Source organism: Carassius carassius, chromosome 38 (assembly GCF_963082965.1).
Source record: "Carassius carassius chromosome 38, fCarCar2.1, whole genome shotgun sequence".
Classification (NCBI taxonomy): domain Eukaryota; kingdom Metazoa; phylum Chordata; class Actinopteri; order Cypriniformes; family Cyprinidae; genus Carassius; species Carassius carassius.
The window spans coordinates 969099-988306 of record NC_081792.1 but is presented as its reverse complement, the minus strand read 5'-3'; the positions used below and the strand labels follow the sequence as shown (position 1 = coordinate 988306).

Genomic DNA, 19208 nt, shown 5'->3' with positions numbered 1-19208 from the left:
TTAGGAATATGTGTAGCCATATCTTCCTGCCTTTTAGGAAGATCCCAGGTTCATTCCATGTGCCTAATTTGGGCTTGGCATATTAGGAATAAACAAATCCTTGACATAAATTCATTTTTGAGGTTTGTGCTCATGCAGTACAGGGTTATAGCTCAACGACAGAGCATTTCTCTGCAGATCAATAGGTCTACATTTTGGATCTGGCTTGTTTGACATAATCAACGACATGATTTCAAAGTGAGTCTGTAATCAAGTCGTCCACAGTTCAAATCTGGGTGTCCCCTTTGGGCTTGTCTTATTTGGAGGTTTTGAGTTGTAGAGTTGCTGATTCTGATTTGGAGTAACCAAAGACCTGAGTTTACAGTGAAGGAGTCAATGTTTGATATTGTTGAATCGAAGGATCTAACTTAATCTTTGGCTCTAAACACAGAAGTCTGTAGGGGTATGGCTTATTGAAAGAGCATTTTTCTGCAAAGATGTGGGGGCATAGTTGAGTGGTAGAGCATTTGAGTGCAGATCAAGAGGTCCTCGGTTCAAATCCGAGTGCCGCTTATGGATTTGGCAGGTTAGGAATAAGTGCAAACATATCTATATAGAAAGACTCTGTATGTGATTGTAACTCAGTGGCACATCCTCTCGAGAGGTTCTTTTTTATATCTGGCATGCTTGTCATAACCAAAAACTTTATTCAAAATTGAGTCTGTCATCTTGTGTGAGGCTATGATCCACGGAGTCTGTGGGGGTATAGCTCAATGGTAGAGCATTTGACTGCAGATCAAGAGGTCCCCGGTTCAAATCCGGGTGCCCCTTTTGGATTTGGCAGGTTAGGAATATGTGTAGCCATATCTTCCTGCCTTTTTGTGCTCATACTGTACGGGGTTATATCTCAATGGCACGGCGTTTGATTGCAGATCAAGAGGTCCCCGGTTCATTCCATGTGCCTAATTTGGGCTTGGCATATTAGGAATAAACAAATCCTTGACAAAAATTCATTTTTGAGGTTTGTGCTCATGCAGTACGGGGTTATAGCTCAACGACAGAGCATTTGTCTGCAGATCAATAGGTCTACATTTTGGATCTGGCTTGCTTGACATTATCAACGACATGATTTCAAAGTGAGTCTGTAATCAAGTCGTCCACAGTTCAAATCTGGGTGTCCCCTTTGGACTTGTCTTATTTGAAGGTTTTGAGTTGTAGATATGCTGATTCTGATTTGGAGTAACCAAAGACCTGAGTTTACAGTGAAGGAGTCAATGTTTGATATTGTTTAATCGAAGGATCTAACTTAATCTTTGGCTCGAAGCACAGAAGTCTGTAGGGGTATGGCTTAATGAAAGAGCATTTTTCTGCAAAGATGTGGGGGCAAAGTTCAGTGGTAGAGCATTTGAGTGCAGATCAAGAGGTCCTTGGTTCAAATCCGAGTGCCGCTTATGGATTTGGCAGATTAGGAATAAGTGCAAACATATCTATATAGAATGATTCTGTATGTGATTGTCATTCAGTGGCATATCCTCTCAAGAGGTACTTTTTTTGTATCTGGCATGCTTGTCATATCCATAAACTTTATTCAAAAGTGAGTCTGTCATCTTGTGTGTGGCTATGATCCAGGGAGTCTGTGTAGGTATGGTTCAATGAAACGGCAATTTTCTGCAAAAATGTGGTCGTGTAGCTCAATGGTAGAGCATTTGACTGCAGATCCAGTGGTCGCTGGTTCAAATCAGAGTGCCCTCTATGGATTTTGCAAATTAGGAATAAGTGCAAACATATCTATATAGAATGATTCTGTATGTGATTGTCATTCAGTGGCATATCCTCTCAAGAGGTACTTTTTTTTGTATCTGGCATGCTTGTCATATCCAAAAACTTTTTTCTAAAGTGAGTCTGTCATCTTGTGTGTGGCTATGATCAAGGGAGTCTGTGTAGGTATGGTTCAATGAAACGGCAATTTTCTGCAAAAATGTGGTGGTGTAGCTCAATGGTAGAGCATTTGACTGCAGATCCAGTGGTCGCTGGTTCAAATCAGAGTGCCCCCTATGGATTTTGCAAATTAGGAATAAGTGCAAACATATCTATATAGAAAGAGGGAAAGATACTGTATGTGGTTATAACTCAAAGACACATCCTCTTAAAACTGCACTGGAATATCAACAACAAGCAGGACACGGTAAAAATCAAGATGCAAGAGATAAATTTGGTGAAGGCTTACGGCCATACCAACCGGATTTCGGCGTTGTGTTTGGAGTTTACGGCGGTTGACATAAACTGGTTTGTGACTGGATTGAGATGTTTTCTGGGGTAAATGAGGATGATGAAATGGAGTCAGATGATTGGAATCTAGTAAGTAAGAAAGGACAAGAAAAGAGAATGAGTGGGCGAAATGAAACGAGGTTGGAGTATAGCCAATCCAGTAAAAGAGGATTAGAAGAAAACAGCTCTGAGGAAGAGAGTAGGGTTGTCCGGAAAAAGATTGAAAGAGAGCAATATAAAGTAATTCTTAAATTTAGAAAGGAAGATGAACATGTTAACCTAAGTCCAGTAGCATTGTCTAGAGAACTGAAGAAAAAGTTAGGAGAAGTGGACACGGCTAAGATTTTGAGAGACGGAAGCCTGTTGGTGATATGTAAAACTGATGAGCAGAAAAACAAAGCTCTAAAAATTGAGAATGTATGTAAGAAAAAAGTGAATGAAAGAAAGATCTTGGGAGAAAAACGGCTGAAACAGGGAGTAATAACAGGCATTCCAGTTGAGGAGGATCTAGAAAGACTAAAACAAAGTATTTCTGGGGGTGAAGTACGTAGAATGAAAAGGTTGCAAAAAACAATGAATGGGGAAAGAGTTGACAGTTTGTCAATTCTTTTGGAGTTTCAGGACTCTGTGCTTCCAGGAAAAATCAAAATTGGGTACATGAGTTTTGTAGTGAGGCCATATATTCCTCCCCCACTCCGCTGTTATAGATGTCAAAGATATGGACATATAGCAGCGGTGTGCAAAGGAAAACAAAGATGTCCTAAGTGTGGAAGTGATCATAGATTTGAAAATTGTGAAGAGAGTGCACAGGACAAGTGCTGTAATTGTGGTGGGCAACATCGGGTAAGATACAATGGATGTAACGTAAGAAAGAGAGCCGTGGAAATTGAGCAAGTAAAAGTTGTAAATAACCTAAGCTATGCAGAAGCAATAAAGAAGGTACAAGAGCAGAGGAGAAGTGATGATACTGGCAAAGACATGTCAAGTCAAGAGATTGGGCGAACAGAAGAAAGTGGTACAACACTGACAGTGGATAGACTAATTTTGTTTGTGGCATATGTAATTAATTGCACGGACCAAATTAGACAAAAAACAGAGAAAATAAAAATAATTGTGAAGGGAGCTGAAAAGTTTTTGGGTATAAACAATATATCCTGGGAAAACATCAATAAAAGACTGGAAGGAGATGGGAAGTCAGGAGGTGCAGGTGATAAGACAACTTGAATATTGTGCAATGGAATGCAAGAAGCTTGTTAGCGAATGGTCAAGAGTTTAAAGGTTTTATAAAAGAGCTTAGAAAGAAACCAGAAATCGTATGCATACAGGAAACCTGGCTTAAGCCAGTGTTGGATTTTAATATTAAAGGGTATGATTGTGTACGTAGAGGTAGAGAGGAAGATATTGGGGGAGGGTGTATAATATTTGTAAAACAAGGAGTACAGTATAGTGTTATAGGAAAAGGAATAATGTTGGAGTTTATAGAAATAGAAATTTTAGGGGAAAAAGGAAATGTTAAAATTCTAAATTTTTATAATCCTTGTAAAAGACTATCACTAGAGGTGTTGGGTGAACTAATTGTACACTTAGAAGGAAAAGTTATATGTTGCGGAGATTTTAATGCTCATAGCACACTATGGGACAATTGCAATGATGGAAACGGAATAGTGATTGAAGAATTAATGGAGTTAAAGGAATTAGTATGTTTAAATGATGGTGGGGGAACAAGGGTTAATGTGAGAACAGGAGTAGAATCAGCTATTGACCTTACACTTGTGTCAAGTTCACTAGCGGGTATATGCGTATGGGAGGTGATTAGAGGAACAACTATAGAGAGTGATCATTACCCTATAACAATTGAGGTAAATCTAAGTTTAGAAAAATGTGATACAAGAGGAGTAGACAAATGGTTCTTTGAAAATGCAGATTGGGAGAAATTTAGGAGTATAAGTGAACAAGAAATGAAAAACATTAAAGTTAAAGAAGGGATTGATGAGGTTAATAATGATATTTGTAATGCTATATTGATATCAGCAAGTCAGTCTATTCCAAGGAAGGGAGGTAGGAAAAAAAAGAAGATTGTGCCATGGTGGACAAAAGAGTGTGATAAGGTAATTAAATCTCGAAATAAAGCTTTTTTTTTTCTTTTTTTTCTTTTTTTTTTAAATGTTAAAAAAGAATCATAGTTTTCAGAACTTCGTTGAATATAAAAAGATGCAAGCACATGTTAGGACAATCGTAAAAAAAATACAAAAAAAGACTATTGGAGGAGGTTTTGTAACACAGTGGGAAGGGAAACTGAAATTGGGCAAGTATGGAATATGATAAAAAGAATGAATGGGATAAAAAGAGAATTTTGGTATCTAGTATTAAAAGATGGTGATACAATAGCAATAAAAGATGAAGAGAAAGCAGAAATGCTTGCAAAAAGTTTTGTTAAAATACATAAATCAGATAATAGTAGTAAGGAGGGTAAAAGAGGAAGGGAAAGGACATTGGAACAGTTTAAAGACTTAATACAGAATGAGGAATTTAATAATGAACAATTAAATATGATATTTACAAAGGCAGAGTTAAATCGAGCTCTTAGAAAAACCAAGAATTCAGCTCCAGGTATAGATCAGATTTGCTATTTAATGCTAAGACATCTCAGTGAAGTATCTAAGGAAGTTTTATTAAATGTGTACAATAAATCATGGGAAGAAGGAAAATTACCACAAAGGTGGAAGGAGGCGGTGATAGTACCAATACGTAAACCGGGGAAGGATGGTACAAATCCAGGAAATTATAGACCTATTGCGTTGACATCTAATATTGGTAAAATAATGGAAAAAATGGTGAATGAAAGGTTAACGTATCATGTAGAAATGAATAAATTCTTATCCAAATATCAGAGTGGTTTTAGGAGAGGGAGAAATACAATGGATCCGGCGGTGTGTTTAGAACATGAGATAAGAAAAGCACAAATAAATAGAGAAAGTGTAGTGGCTTTTTCGACATAGAGAAAGCTTATGACATGATGTGGAAAGAAGGGTTGTTAATTAAACTGTATAAGTTAGGTATCAAAGGTCAAATGTTTAGATGGATCAAGGATTTTTTATCAGACAGAACACTAAAAGTGAGAATAGGAAACAGTTATTCAGAAAAATTCACAATTGAAAATGGTACTCCACAAGGAAGTATAATAAGTCCTTTATTATTTTCCATTATGATAAATGATGTGTTTGAAAATTTGGATAATGGGCTGGGCCTCTCACTCTTCGCTGATGATGGGGCAATCTGGAAAAGGGGAAGGAATATTGATTTTATTGTGAAAAAATTACAGGAGGCTATTACAATAGTTGAAGAATGGTCATATAAATGGGGTTTTAAATTCTCAGTTGATAAAACAAAAATAATGTTGTTTACAAGGAAGAAAGTTGGAAGTGAGGTGAAACTAAAATTATATAATCAAGAATTGGAAAGAGTAAAATATTTTAAGTTTTTGGGGATATGGTTTGATGAAAGAGTTACGTGGGCGGTGCATATTCAGAATATAATAAATAAATGTAAGAAAATAATAAATACAATGAGATGTTTAGTTGGTAGTGAGTGGGGAGCAGATAGGATGGCATTAAAGGCCATGTATAATGGATTGATTAGATCTGTGTTAGATTATGGGTGTGTGGTTTATGGATCAGCTGCAGAAACATCTCTTAAAAAGTTAGATAATATACAGAATCAGGTATTTAGACTATGTACAGGAGCTATAAAAACTACTCCAATTACAGCGCTACAGGTGGAAATGGGGGAAATGTCTTTGGAAATGAGAAGGGTACAGCTATCATTGAATTACTGGGTTAATTTACAAGGCCATAGTCAAGAGCATCCTACACTAGACACGTTAAAGCCATGTTGGAAGAAAGAGAGGAGGAAAACTAAAAGTTTTGGATGGACTGTGATACAGAAAGCCACAGAACTTAAAATTAATCAATTAAATGTTAGTCCTACTGTTCCATTACCAGTAATAAAACCTCGGGTACTTCCAGATGCTATAGTTGATTTTACATTGTTAGAACAGAGAAACAAGGGTGAGGAATGTAATTCATATAATGTACAGATATATATTAATGAGTACTACAGTTATGTTCAGATATACACAGATGCATCAAAGAGTTCAGACAACAAGATAGGAGTAGCATTTACTGTCCCAGAGTTTCATTTATCAATAAGGAAAAGGATCAGTGATGAGCTATCTGTGTCACGGCTTACGCTGCTGGAAGGAACACGGAGCCGAGGGATAAACGAAACAAGGATTTATTAAATAAAACATAGGCAAGGTAAGTGGCAAATAACAGGTGGCAAGTGGCAAGTAGACAAGTTGACAAATAACAAGAAGACGAGTTGACAAGTAACAAGTAGACTAGTTGACGAGTAGACCCAACCAAACAGAACTGAAAGGACAAGGCTTAAGTAGAAGGGATAATTGGGGAAACACAGGTGGATGGCATGACTAAATTAACAGGGACATGGAACACATGGGGAAATGAAGAGACACACCTGGAAACTAATCAAACCAGACACGGAAGACAGAAACTGGGTCACAGGGGCAAAAACACACAAAATAAGTCCAGGTGTGTGACAGTACTCCCCCCTCCCGGTAGGTGCGTCCTCGCACCGTAGAAACAACAAAGGGAGGCGTGGGTGGGAACTTGGGAGGAGGTTCCGGTGGAGGACAGCCTCCCAGGAGGGGGCCAGCAGACAGGGACCACAGAGGAAGGAACCAGGGAGGAGATGACGGAGGGAGGAGCCAGGGAGGAGACAGGAAGGATCTGAAGCAGGAGGTACCCAGCAGGACCCAGGCCACAGCCATAACGGCCCAAGGTAGGGCCGACGGTGGAAGGAGCCGTGGAGGAGGAATGGTCACCGACTCCAGGGACTCAACCCACGGCAACGGAGCAAGTGGAGGAGGAGCCCGAGGTGGAGACGGAGAGCCGAAGAGCCAGGGTGACGGGGAGGAGCCGGAGGTCCTAGGCGGAACTGATGGCTCTGGTGACTGACGCGGCGATGTGGATCCGGAAGGCCGCGGTGAGGCCAGAGTGACCGAGGACTGAGGTGTAGCCGAGGGGATGAAGGAGCCTGACGGAGCCGGAGGGACGGAGGGATGAGGCGAAGCCGGAGGAGTGGAGTCCCGAGGCATAGGATGGACGACGCCAGACCAAGGCGGAGCCGGAGGGACGAGGGAGCCAGGCAGAGCCTGCGGACTGCCGGGCCACGGCGGAGAGGAAGGAGCTAGGAGCCATGGTGGAGCCGACGGGTCAACGGGCCGAGGCGGAGTCCAGGCCTCAGAGGCTGGAGGCGGAGGTGAGGGAGACGCCGACCAAGGCGTCGCTGGAGGATGGCGGTCCTGCTGAGCTCGCACCACAATGATGGTAGGCTGAGCGCGAGCAGAGGGGCAGCCAGACGACAGCGGAGGAGGAGGCAGGAGTGGGTGGGAGGGTGGGAATTTTGGAGGAGCAGGCATTGGAGTAAGCTCTGGGGCTGGAGCCCATCCTGGGCTTAACGGAGGATCAGGAGCCCATCCTGGGCTTAACGGAGGATCAGGAGCCCGTCCTGGGCTTAACGGGGGTTCAGGAGCCCGTCCTGGGCTTAACGGGGGTTCAGGAGACCGTCCTCGGCTTAACGGGGGTTCAGGAGCCCGTCCTCGGCTTAACGGGGGTTCAGGAGCCCGTCCTGGGCTTAAAGGAGGATCAGGAGCCCGTCCTGGGCTTAACGGGGGATCAGGGGCCCGTCCTGGGCTTAACGGGGGATCAGGGGCCCGTCCTGGGCTTAACAGAGGATCAGGAGCCCGTCCTGGGCTTAACAAAGGATCAGGAGCCCGTCCTGGGCTTAACGGGGAATCAGGAGCCCGTCCTGGGCTTAACGGAGGATCAGGAGCCCGTCCTGGGCTTAAAGGAGGATCAGGAGCCCGTCCTGGGCTTAAAGGAGGATCAGGAGCCCGTCCTGGGCTTACAGGATGATCAGGAGCCCGTCCTGGGCTTAACGGGGGAACAAGAGCCCGTCCTGGGCTTAACGGGGGAACAGGAGCCCTTCCTGGGCTTAACGGGGGAACAGGAGCCCGTCCTGGGCTTACAGGAGGATCAGGAGCCCGTCCTGGGCTTAAGGGGGAATCAGGAGCCCTTCCTGGGCTTAACAGAGGATCAGGAGCCCGTCCTGGGCTTACAGGAGGATCAGGAGCCCGTCCTGGGCTTACAGGAGGATCAGGAGCCCGTCCTGGGCTTAACGGAAGATCAGGAGCCCTTCCTGGGCTTAACAGAGGATCTGGCATAGGTGAATCGGAAACCCCCTCATTTTGACCCATTTGGCGCTCCACATTCTGCTCCCTCGTGGTGAGCAGTTTTGCCGGCTCTCGCACCTGGTCTGACGGGTTGCTCTCTGGCTCTCCGTCATCGGTGGGCTCGGGCTTATGCCTCGTACCGTGGGGAGATTGTAGGCTGGGCTCTGGGTCCAGAGTGGACCTGGCGAGATCCTCCATTGGGCCGACCGTGAGAGGTGACCCATTTCTCACCAGATTCCACTCTATAAATGCGGCGAAATCCTCCCGAGGACCATCTTCGGGCGACAACGCTCTGCACCTGGAGTTCAGGCTGGCGTGATAAAAGGTGCAGAGCGCGTGGTCCGGGTAGCTGGTGGCATTAGCTATCCAGAGAAACCGTCTGGTATGGTCCTCGAGAGACAGTCCCTCCTGCTCCAGCAGGAGGAGGAGGTATTCGGGGCGATAGAGGGGATCCATGACACACTACGGAAAGAAAAAAGACTGAAAAAACGGAAAACAAAACGGAGGAAAAACACGAAGTTTTTAACTTTTAGGTCGGGTCTTCTGTCACGGCTTACGCTGCTGGAAGGAACACGGAGCCGAGGGATAAACGAAACAAGGATTTATTAAATAAAACATAGGCAAGGTAAGTGGCAAATAACAGGTGGCAAGTGGCAAGTAGACAAGTTGACAAATAACAAGAAGACGAGTTGACAAGTTGACAAGTAACAAGTAGACTAGTTGACGAGTAGACCCGACCAAACAGAACTGAAAGGACAAGGCTTAAGTAGAAGGGATAATTGGGGAAACACAGGTGGATGGCATGACTAAATTAACAGGGACATGGAACACATGGGGAAATGAAGAGACACACCTGGAAACTAATCAAACCAGACACGGAAGACAGAAACTGGGTCACAGGGGCAAAAACACACAAAATAAGTCCAGGTGTGTGACAATCTGTGTATACAGGGGAAATGGTTGCATTATTATTAGCAATACAGTGGATAGAAGAAATAAGACCTGTGAAATCAGTTATATGTTCAGACTCATGTTCATCATTGGCTAGTTTAAAATACAGTCATTCAGAAAGTAGACCAGATATTTTAATGGAGATAATGCAAACAATATACAGAATTCAAATGATGGGGATTACAGTAGTATTTTTGTGGGTGCCTGCACATGTTGGTGTCCAAGGAAATTAAATTGCAGATAAAGAAGCAAAAGAAGCAGTTAAAAACAATGACATTAATTTAATTGTTAATTTAAGTAAGAATGAAATAAAGAGTATTATCAAGAAGAGACTAAAGGAAAGGTGGCAAAAACAGTGGGGCAAGGAGAAAAAAGGTCGGTGGTTCTATAGAATTCAAAGGAAAGTGGGAGAGATGAGAATTGCAGGGAAAAACAGGAGAGAAGAAATTGTAATATCAAGGATGAGATTTGGACACACAAGATTAAATAGTACACTTTATAAAATGGGTAAACATGATACGGGAAGATGTGATTATTGTGGGCAAGAGGAAACAGTAGAGCATGTTTTAATGCATTGTCAGAAATATGAGAATGAAAGAAGGTTGTTAATTCATAATTTAAAAAAAATAAAAATGCAATTTATACCAAAGTATATTCTGCAAAATAACTCGAGAAATGAGTGTTATAATTTTATTCTTCAGTTTCTTGTGGAATCTAATCTGTGGGAGAGAATAAAAAAAAAAAAAAAAAGTCATCTTGATCCACACTCCATACCAGTTGGTGGCGGAAATACACCATTGTGTTCTGTGTCAACCGCCAATAAAATCCAAGAAGAAGAAGAAGAAGAAGAAGGCCATACCAACCTGAGGGCGCTAGAGAGCTACAGGAAGTGTTGGATGCAGTTGGGAAAGGAAGGCTCTCCTCCATTTTGATTTTTCTGTTAGTGTTTGTTTTGTGAGTTGTTTTTGGACTTTAGTTTATTTTTTGTGTGGTTTTTTTTCATTTTTAAACCACCTAACAGCAGCATCTTGCTGGCTGGAGGGTGGTTAATTTTTTGTGTGATTTTTGTACAATGGACGGATTATTGGCAAACGACACTGGACTGGCTGGAGAGACACGCATGGCAAACGACACTGGAATTGCTGGAGAGACACGTATGGCAAACGACACTGGACTGGCTGGAGAGACACGTATGGCAAACGACACTGGAATGGCTGGAGAGACACGTATGGCAAACGACACTGGACTGGCTGGAGAGACACGTATGGCAAACGACACTGGACTGGCTGGAAAGACACGTATGGCAAACGACACTGGACTCGTTGGAGAGACACGTATGGCAAATGACCCTGAACTGGCTGGAGAGACACGCATGGCAAACGACCCTGGACTGGAGTATCGACAACGAGCAGGACACGGTAAAAAACAAGATGCAAGAGATAAAGTTGGTGAAAGGAAATACTTAAAGGAGGCAACTGTGATTGTGAATGTGGAGAACGTAAATGAGGTGAGAGCTGTGGATATTATTAAAGCGGTGACGGAAAAATGTGGATATGGTAAAATTTTAGCACTAAGGCCAAGACAAGGAAAGGAATATGAACTGACAATGGAGAAAGAAGAAACGTGTGATGAACTGACTGAGGGATTGTTAATTAAAGGAGTGAACTGTGAGATAAAGAAACTGCAAAATAGAGATTATGTTGTTTCCTTCATGCACCTGCCCGTCTACCTTGATGATAAAGACATTTTTAGAAAATTAAAGGGATGGGGAGTTAATCCCATTTCAAAATTAAAAAGAAGATGCTACCCGGGCACTGAAATAGAGGATGGAACAAGGTTTTTAAAAGTGAGATTCCCCAAGGAGGTGGCATCATTGCCCTACAGCACAAAGCTGGAAACAGCAGAAGGGCCGCAGTACTTTAGGGTGATGCACAGCCACCAGGTGAAGACCTGTAAGCTGTGCATGAGCCCGGATCATCTGCTTAAAGAATGCCCTGAATTTAAGTGTCACAAGTGCGAGGAAAGGGGACATTTCGCAAGGGATTGCAATGCGGTCAGATGCCCGGAGTGTCAAAAGATTTTAAACAAGTGTGAGTGTTGGATGGAGGGAGAGGAAGGAGGTCTGGAGCATCGGGTGGACGGACGGGTGCATGAAGGAAACACTGAAGAGGAAGGAGATATTGATGAAGGACAAGGGGATGAAGGATTATCACAAAAGGAAACAGAAGGAGGAACAGGCAACCAAGAGGAAGAAGAGGAAGGAAAAAAGAATGATATGGATGAGGAACAAACAGCAGAACAGAATACCCAATGGACAGAAATGGAAATATCGGACAGTTTTAAAAATCTTTTGGATAATGTGGAGAGTGATGGACAAGGAATGTATGATCAAAACATAGAAATGGACAGTGAAGAAGAAACAAGGATGGACAACATGGGAAAAGACAGAGGGGAGAGAGGACAAAGTAGAAGAAGAACATTAAAGGTAAAACCAAATGTGGAAAATGCAAGAAAAAAGTTAATGACAAGGGGCCGAGTAAAAAGTGTAAACCGATATGAAGTGTTAAGAGGGCTGGAGGGAGAAGATGGAAAATAATGGTTTTTATGTATTTATTTTTATTTATTTTAATGGTTTTAAGTTGTGTTACTTTTAATGCAAGGGGATTGATGGACATGGGTAAATTTGAAAAGGTGAAAGAAATGTGTAAAGGAGAGGATGTGATTTTATTACAAGAAACTAACTGGAGGGAAGAGTACATGACTGAAATAAGGAAAAGGTGGACCGGAGAGATTTTATATAACAATGGTGATGGGAGGCTTGGAAGAGGAGTTGCGATTTTAATAAAAGAAAACTGTGGGGTATCATGTAAAACAATATATAATGACGTAGATGGGAAATGTATTGCGGTTGAAATGGAGTATGAGGAGAAAAAAGTTATTGTAGTTAATATTCATGCACTGACTGTAGAGAATGAAAAGAAGGAATATTTTAATGTATTATGAGATTTTTTAAAAAAGCATAAAGAAGTTATTATGATGGGTGATTTTAATACCGTTTTCAGTAAATTAGAAATGGGTGAGGGAATGGTTTTTTAAAAATGATAAAGGAAGAAAAGAACTGAAATTATTAATGGAAGAAAATAATATGATTGATGTATGGAGAGAAAGAAATGAAACAAAGAAAGAATATTCAAGGAGGCAATTAGTAGGGAATTTTATGTGTAAGACAAGGATTGATTTTATTTTGTGTACAAGGCACATTGAAGGATTTATCGGTAACATTAAATATGAAGAATCAAGCTTAAGTGACCATAAACCAATTTTTTTGCAAGTAGACTGGAGTTCAATGAAAAGAAGGCCGGGGGTATGGGTTTTAAATGTAGAGGTTTTGAAGAATGAGGAGTATGTTTTAAGTATTAAAGAAATTATTGAAAAAGAAAAGGAGAATGAAATGTACAGTGAAGATAAAAGGATATGGTGGGAAAATGTTAAATATTTAGTTAAAAAATTCACAATAAAGTATTGCAAATTAATACAGATATGTAAGAGGAAGAAGGAGAGAGAAATAAGAGAAAAATTGGAAAAGGAATTAAATGAGAATGGGAAAGATATACAAAAAATAAAAGAACTGGAGGGAATATTGAAAGAAATGGAAGAGAAAAAATATGAAGGAGCAAGACTAAGAAGTAAAGCTAAATATACTTTGGAGGGAGAAAAATGTACAAAGTTTTTCTTTGATCTAGAAAAAATAAGAGGGAAAGCTGGAATGATTAAAGAAATAAGAGGGAAAAATGGTGTAGTGGTGGAAACAAATGAGGAAATATTAAAAGAAGTAAAAGCATATTATGAGAACCTGTTTAGTACTGAGGGGTTGAAGGAAGAAGAGAAATTGGAGTTACTTAAGCAAATAAAAACAACAGTAGGAGAAGTAGACAAAAAGAGTGTGATGAAGAGATAAGAGAAGAAGAGATAAAAAGAACAATAAGTGAATTAAACAAAAATAAAAGTCCAGGTATAGATGGTTTGGGGAGAGAATTTTATATTGTTTTTAAAGATTTTTTAACCAGTATTTTAAAAGAAGTATATGAAGAGATCTTTAAAAAAGAGGAAATGAATCAGAGAATGGGGATGGGATTATTAAAGTTGATATATAAAAGAAAAGGAGACAAAGTAGACTTAAAAAATTATAGACCAATTACAATGTTGAATACAGATCTGAAAATTTTAACAAAAGTTTTAGCCAACAGATTGAAAGAGGTAATGCCAACCATAATTGAAACAAATCAAGTGTATGGAGTTAAAGGGAAAGATATAGCGGACACAACTTTAAGTATAATAGATGGGATAAGATATATGAAAGAAAAAAACAAAAAAGGATATGTTATTAGTTTGGATTTCGAAAAGGCTTTTGATAGAGTGGAGCATGAATATTTATTTGGAATTTTAAGAAGGTACGGGTTCGGGGAAAATTTTATCAAGTGGATTACAATTTTATATAGGGGAGCAATAACAAGAATACAGTGTAATGGTTTTTTAACTGAATGTTTTAAAATTACTAGATCAATAAGACAAGGATGTCCATTATCAGCGCTTTTATATTCTTTAGTTGCAGAACCATTGGGATTAGCTATTAAAATAGACGAAGACATAAGAGGGAAAAACATTGAAGGAAGTGGGGGAAATGAAAAAATATTTCAATATGCAGATGATACGACAATAATAGTTAAAGATATAGAGAGTGTTAATAAAGTAATGGAAGTAGTACAGATGTTTTGTAGGGGATCAGGAGGTAAGATAAATGAAGAAAAAGCTATATATATGAGATCTGGAGGAGTGACTGTTTTAACAGAGTATTTTCATTTTAAAGAAACAAAAGAAATAAGGATTTTAGGTGTTCTAATGGGAAAAGAAGAAAGGAATGTTAAAGAAAAAATGTGGGAAGAAATAGTAGGAGGTATTGAAAGAAGGTTAAATTTTTGGAAATTGAGGACATTAAGTTTAAAAGGGAAGGTTTTAATATTAAATGTGTTAATGGTGTCAAAGCTGTGGTATGTTTTATATGTGACTGCTATGCCAATGTGGGTGGAGAAAAGGTTGAAAAAATGTTTTTTAGATTTTTTATGGAATAGTAAACCGTCAAGAATTGCATATAGTACATTAATAGGAGAAGTAGGGAAAGGAGGGATGGGATTAATTGATGTTGAACAGAGAAAAAATAGCTTAAGAATTAAAATAGTAAAAAAATATCTAGATGATGGTCACAAAACTGCATGGAAAAAGACAATGGAATATTTTTTAAACAAATGTGGGGATTTTAACATGGGGGATGGGATTTTATGGATGAAAACAAAGAATTGGATGACAGAGTGCTTACCAGAGTTTTATAGGGAAATCTTTAGTGCCTGGGGAAAATTTTTAGATAGACTTGAGTATGATCCACATGGGAGAGAAAATATTTTAAATCAACCTCTGTTTTTAAACCAAAACATTTTAAAACAAGACAAAGGAATTTTTTTAAAGAAATGGATGGAAGTGGGGATAACAAGAGTGAGAGATGTTTTGTATGAATTTAAAGAAGGGTTTTTACCTACACAATTTATTGTAGATGCAATGGAGGAGGCAAAAGAGGATTACAGTGAACAAGTAATAAAAATAAATATGAAATCATTAAAAATGCAATACCTAAAGAGTGGATAAAAAGAATAGAAAGTATGGAAGGAGAGCCAAAAGAGAAATATATTCATGTGAAATTAGGGGAAAAACTGTATGATTTTAAGGAATGTACTGTGAAAATGATTTATTGTGCTTTTAGAGATGATGTTTTTAAAGAGCCGATTGCAAATGGTTACTGGGTGCAGAAATTCAAAGATTTAAAAAAAGAGAGTATATGGAGAAACATGACGGGGAAATGTGTGGAAACAAAATTGGAATGTTTGGAGTATTTTATAAGGCATAAAGTGGTTTTTACTGATGTTATTTTAAATAAAATAGGAATGGAAGAAAATGCTCTGTGTAAAGTGTGCCAGGAAGAGGAAGAGGGGATTTTACATATGTTTTTACATTGTAGAGAGCTAGAGGACTTTTTAAGGAAATGTAAATGTTTAATTAAAGATGTGACTGAGGAGTGGGATGAAAATGTAATGGAATGGAACAGAGTTGTGATGTTTGGTTGGGAAAAAAGTGTCAAAACAAAAGTTTCATTAATCTGTGTGTAATGCTAATGAAAAGTGCAATATGGGACAGAAGAACTGTGGCTAAAAAGGAAAAAAATTGTGTTGGATGTTTGGAGGGTGTTTAAAAGAAAAACAGAAAAACTTTTTTTACCCCAAAAGTTTATTGTGTTTTAAATGATTTAATGTGGAAGCTGCCAGGAAGTGAAGGAGATTTTTAAATTATCTATGTAAAGGAAAGATGTGTATTGTAGAGATATGTAAAGACAATGTTCTGTATTTTCTATTGATTGTGTTTAATCTATTGTATTTTATTGATTGAAATTTCTTAATAATAATAATAAAAAAAAATAAAAAACATAATCAACGACATGATTTCAATGTGAGTCTGTAATCAAGATGCCCACAGTTCAAATCTGGGTGTCTCCTTTGGACTTGTCTTATTTGGAGGGTATTTGGAGTTGTTGATTCTGATTTGGAGTAACCAAAGACCTAAGTTTACAGTGAAGGAGTCAATGTTTGATATTGTTGAATCGTAGGAACTAACTTATCTTAACTTATCTTTGGCTCTAAACACAGAAGTCTGTAGGAGTATGGCTTAATGAAAGAGCATTTTTCTGCAAAGATGTGGGGGCAAAGTTCAGTGGTCGAGCATTTGAGTGCAGATCAAGAGGTCCTTGGTTCAAATCCGAGTGCCGCTTATGGATTTGGCAGATTAGTAATAAGTGCAAACATATCTATATAGAAAGATTCTGTATGTGATTGTAACTCAATGGCACATCTTTTCGAGAGGTTCTTTTTTGTATCTGGCATGCTTGTCATATCCAAAAACTTTATTCAAAAGTGAGTCTGTCATCTTGTGTGAGGCTATGATCCAGGGAGTCTGTGGGGGTATAGCTCAGTGGTAGAGCATTTGACTGCAGATCAAGAGGTCCCAGGTTCATTCCATGTGCCTAATTTGTCTGGGCCTACTAGGAATAAACAAATCCTTGACATGAATTCATTTTTGAGGTTTGTGCTCATGCAGTACGGGGTTATAGCTCAACGACAGAGCATTTGTCTGCAGATCAATAGGTCTACATTTTGGATCTGGCTTGCTTGACATAATCAACGACATGATTTCAAAGTGAGTCTGTAATCAAGTCGACCACAGTTCAAATCTGGGTGTCCCCTTTGGACTTGTCTTATTTGGAGGTTTTGAATTGTAGAGTTGTTGATTCAGATTTGGAGTAACCAAATACCTGAGTTTACAGTGAAGCAGTCAATGTTTGATATTGTTGAATCGTAGGATCTAACTTAATCTTTGGCTCTAAGCACAGAAGTCTGTGGGGGTATGGCTCAATGAAAGAGCATTTTTCTGCATAGATGTTGGGCTATAGTTCAGTGGTAGAGCATTTGACTGCAGATCAAGAGGTCCCCAGTTCAAATTCGGGTGCCCCTTGTGCATTTGGCAGTTTAGGAATAATTGCAAACATATCTACATAGAAAGATTCTATGTGATTGTAACTCAGTGGTGCATCCTCTCGAGAGGATCTTTTTGTATTTGGCATGCTTGTCATATCCATAAACTTTATTCAAAAGTGAATCTGTCATCTTGTGTGAGGCTATTATCCAGGGAGTCTGTGGAGGTATAGCTCAGTGGTAGAGCATTTAACTGCAGATCAAGAGGTCCCCGGTTCACATCCGGGTGCCCCCTTTGGATTTGGCATGTTAGGAAAATGTGTAGCCATATCTTCCTGCCTTTTTGTGCTCTTAAATCTCAATGGCACGGCGTTTTATTGCAGATCAAGAGGTCCCAGGTTCATTCCATGTGCCTAATTTGGGCTTGGCATATTAGGAATAAACAAATCCTTGACATAAGTTCATTTTTGAGGTTTGTGCTCATGCAGTACTGGGTTATAGCTCAACAACAGAGCATTTGTCTGCAGATCAATAGGTCTACATTTTGGATCTGGCTTGCTTGACATAATCAACGACATGATTTCAAAGTGAGTCTGCAATCAAGTCGTCCACCGTTCAAATCTGGGTGTCCCCTTTGGACTTGTCTTATTTGGAGGTTTTGAGTTGTAGAGTTGCTGATTCTGATTTGGAGTAACCAAAGACCTGAGTTTACAGTGAAGGAGTCAATGTTTGATATTGTTAAATCGTAGGATCTATCTTAATCTTTGGCTCGAAGCACAGAAGTCTGTAGGGGTATAGCTTAATGAAAGAGCATTTTTCTGCAAATATGTGGGGGCATAGTTCAGTGGTAGAGCATTTGAGTGCAGATCAAGAGGTCCACGATTCAAATCCGAGTGCTGCTTATGGATTTGGCAGATTAGGAATAAGTGCAAACATATCTATATAGAAAGATTCTGTATGTGATTGTAACTAAGTGGCACATCCTCTCGAGAGGTTCTTTTTTGTATCTGGCATGCTTGTTATATCCAAAACCTTTATTCAAAAGTGAGTCTGTCATCTTGTGTGAGTCTATGATCCAGGGAGTCTGTGGGGGTATAGCTCAGTGGTAGAGCATTTGACTACAGATCAAGAGGTCCCCGGTTCAAATCTGGGTGCCCATTTGGCATGTTAGGAATATGTGTAGCCATATCTTCCTGCCTTTTAGGAAGGTCCCAGGTTCATTCCATGTGCCTAATTTGGGCTTGGCATATTAGGAATAAACAAATCCTTGACATAAATTCATTTTTGAGGTTTGTGCTCATGCAGTACGGGGTTATAGCTCAACGACAGAGCATTTGTCTGCAGATCAATAGGTATACGTTTTGGATCTTTCTTGCTTGACATAATCAACGACATGATTTCAAAGTGAGTCTGTAATCAAGTCGTCCACAGTTCAAATCTGGGTGTCCCCTTTGGACTTGTCTTATTTGGAGGTTTTGAGTTGTAGAGTTGCTGATTCTGATTTGGAGTAACCAAAGACCTGAGTTTACATTGAAGGAGTCAATGTTTGATATTGTTGAATCATAGGATCTAACTTAATCTTTGGCTCGAAGCACAGAAATCTGTAGGGGTATAGCTTAATGAAAGAGCATTTTTCTGCAAAGATGTGGGGGCATAGTTCAGTGGTAGAGCATTTGAGTGCAGATCAAGAGGTCCACGGTTCAAATCCGAGTGCCGCTTTTTGGATTTGGCAGATTAGGAATAAGTGCAAACATATCTATATATAAAGATTCTGTATTTGATTGTAAATCAGTGGCACATCAGAGAGGGTAATGTGCACCTTGTCTCCAAAAATTTGATTGATGAGGGTCATAAAAGCCATCTGTTCTGGACACCTGTTTGTACACCCCCCCCCCCCCCTCCCTGTACACCCTCCAGTGACCTTAATATGAACTTATGAACCAAGGAGGAATTTCGGAGGGGGGAGAAGTTGTGGGAAGCTATGTGCTTTTTTTAAACTTTGAAAAGGGGCGAAATCATGAAAATGGTGTATGGGAAGATTTTATTAAGGTTTTAAATAAACAGTGTATTTCAAGAAAAAGGTTATAAACGCATGGCAGCAATGGAAACAATGTAATGATCGTTTT

General features: G+C 39.8%; 3 non-coding genes across 3 annotated transcripts; all 3 read left to right on the top strand.

Annotated features, from left to right (window-relative positions):
* The first annotated feature begins 738 nt into the window (after positions 1–738).
* Positions 739–810, top strand: trnac-gca (transfer RNA cysteine (anticodon GCA)). The gene has a single exon. It is a non-coding gene; the product is annotated as a tRNA-Cys (tRNA).
* A 16495-nt stretch (positions 811–17305) lies between these two features.
* On the top strand, positions 17306–17377 carry trnac-gca (transfer RNA cysteine (anticodon GCA)). The gene has a single exon. It is a non-coding gene; the product is annotated as a tRNA-Cys (tRNA).
* A 793-nt stretch (positions 17378–18170) lies between these two features.
* trnac-aca (transfer RNA cysteine (anticodon ACA)) lies at positions 18171–18242 on the top strand. The gene has a single exon. It is a non-coding gene; the product is annotated as a tRNA-Cys (tRNA).
* Positions 18243–19208: the final 966 nt, after the last annotated feature.